The sequence below is a fragment of the Morone saxatilis genome, unplaced genomic scaffold (assembly GCF_004916995.1).
Source record: "Morone saxatilis isolate NCDOM2014 unplaced genomic scaffold, NCSU_SB_2.0 Contig23, whole genome shotgun sequence".
Classification (NCBI taxonomy): domain Eukaryota; kingdom Metazoa; phylum Chordata; class Actinopteri; family Moronidae; genus Morone; species Morone saxatilis.
Window position 1 is genome coordinate 24,124,853 of NW_023339796.1, and position 2,909 is coordinate 24,127,761.

A 2,909-nucleotide genomic window follows, 5' to 3' on the forward strand; every position below is an offset into this window, starting at 1 on the left:
CCAGACCCAGCATGAAGGCATCGCACTGGGAGGAAGCGTTCCACTCACTTTGACGAGCCCTGGTTTGAAAGTCTAGTGCAGGTGAGTGTGCGCACACGATGGTATGTGTGGCAATACGATCAGAGTCTCTGAACCACGGAAACTCACAGGAGAGGAGGTGGTCGAATTCGCGCTGTGTAATTGTCGTGGGGAAACACCAAACAGCCCAGGAGAGAGGCAGACAGAAACCAGCAACGACGAAACCAAGCTCATGGTCGGGGACAGAAGGCTGAGGTGATATCCGGGCAAGAGACGAGTCGGGATGGTCAGAAGCAGGCAGGGTCGAAACAGGGAGCTCTGTCCGAACAACGCTGTAAGGTCTTGCATGAATACAATGAACAATCTGGCAACAAGTGACTGGTGAGGAGCAGTATATGAACTGGCTTAATTGGTGATCAGGAGCAGCTTGTGTGCACAGGTGAGCAGAGTGGCTGATGAGGAGGCGAGGCTGACTGGCAGACTGAAGCAGGGGCAGGTTAGAAGAACAGGTGAGGAGGAAGGCAGACTGTGACAAATAATAATTTGCATTTCTTTTTTTCCTTTGTTTAATGCCCTTGTTACCAATTCATCTACTCTCTCATTTCTATCCATTTTAATGCAAGCCAAACTTCCAACATCTCCACTATATAAGTGATGGCCTGTTCTTGTGTAATGTTTTGTGTTACACAAAGTCCTGAATGGAGGGCACGGTGGCACCAAGGATTTTCTCTACAGCTCTGACTGTATAGGGACAAGTATGTAGTATAAATAAATTCCACACGCCACAACATTTATAGACTTAGAAGATTTAATGCCCATCCCTAGATAAAAACTCAACAAATACACAAGAGACAGTATAAAACACAAATTCATACATATGTTGTATGTATATTAAAAACAGAACTCAGCAAGAACTACAGACAGAACAATACAGGACATAAACTAATAACAGGGAGGACCAGATCATTCATGGCTACATGACTGATCCTTCTTCAAAAACTGTTTAATTTAATGTATAATCTAGTTTGAGTTCTGTAGGTAAGGAATTCTACATTTTGATCCCTTGAACTGAAAAGGCTCTTTGTCCAAATGAGGATTTATGTAATGGCATCTTACAGTTCCCGTTAGATGTTTCACATGTTACTGAGCCCAAAGCTCTAAAATAATAATAAATATATATATATTGAAAACAACCAATCAGAGCCAAGAGACAGTCTTGCTGAGTCTCATTACAAGGGTGTCACAGACACATTTGGGACCCTGGGAATAATAGTATCTAAAAGCCTCAAAAACCCAGCCTGGTGGTTCATGTACTACTGTCCATGATATAATGAAAGTTTCAGACCAAATAATGAAAAAATAGTTTTTGTGATCTCACTGGTGCGATCTTAACCCCATTGGAAAACACATGCATCAATGTTTTCTGCTTTTGAGTGACAGCCAAACAGCTGCTGGTTGCAGACCACACCTGTCTTGTCTCTTTAAATGCAACAGCCTGACACCACACTGTCTGTGTGTCTCAGGTTACACAAATAACTGAGTTCTAGGCAAACAAGGCAGACAGGTTTCTGCGCATAGCAAAAGATCATTTTAAAAAATATCTTTTTGTGGGGACTGAATTGCTCTGGGAAATCTTTTGAAGAGCTGACGCTGATTTGTCTCGAAATGGATTTCTTACAACTGCCAGGTAAGTAACTGAGAAATTTAATGACACTATGCATGAGTAAAGGTTAAATATGAATGAACTGGTATGGTGCAATGAATGAAGCATTTATATGAACCGTATACTTCTAAACAGCATGTCCTTTATAATATACCTGAAATGAACTGATGGCTATAATGTCTTTGTTATCAAAATGTTGTTTAAATTGAATCATTTAAACTCCAGTCAGTCCTACAGTATCACTGGTGGTTCATTAAAACATTTTACCTCTATCCATTTAAATAATATGCAAAATGTTTACAAGATAATATTCCTGACCATTAATGGCCTTGATCTGCCCTTCATCGATGAATGGATTGATAAATAGATAGTACATTTTATGACGTAGGTGAGAAGATGACGAGATCATGACAGAGGTGTTGTTGATCATGTAGAAACTGTGGAATTGTTTGTTAGCATTGCTGCTAACAGTAGATGATGTATGAGTTTTTGTGTCCTTCCCCTCAGGAACTGGGCCCAGGATTTCTTGGTACTGTCTGTTGCACACCTGTAGTTTCCTCTGTAGTTCACTAGTTTAGGTGCTGGCTCTTTTTTTTGTACATCAAGAGAGTTGTCATGTGTTTGTTTATTATAATCTCTTTAGAGATCTCCCCTCGCTTATCTGTTTTCAATTGTTTACCAGCACCACTTGCCCATTCTGTTGTTGTATTTCTTTGTTAACTCTCTGTGTAATAAATAACCTTATACTACCAACACCATCTGGTTTATGGCTTCCCTTCCCCCTCTCCGAGCCGCGTCTAACATAGACACACCTATCACGACAGATGCCAGAAAACTAAACCCATGCCATTTGTTCTCTAGGCTGGATTCTGCAATCTCCTTATTACGGTTGCCCCCCAATACAGTCCATTAAGACGCTACATTCAATTCGAATGCTCACACGACTACTATGACTGCGTCATGGTCTGTTGACTCCTGCTAATACTATTATTATTCTTTTATTGCCATCGTCCCCATCTTGCCTGCGGTCGCGTCTCATCATCAGCTCATCATCACATTATTAGTGTTCATTTACCTCTCGTCTCCCCCCTTCCCCCTCTCCTCCTCTTGGGGAACGTTGTCTCTAATATGTTATAACGAGTACGTCTACGCCTGCTCTTTTGAAGTGAGACACCTTCGAATAGGCGCTGCCTACTTATTACACTCTGTCAGAATTATTAATTATTAG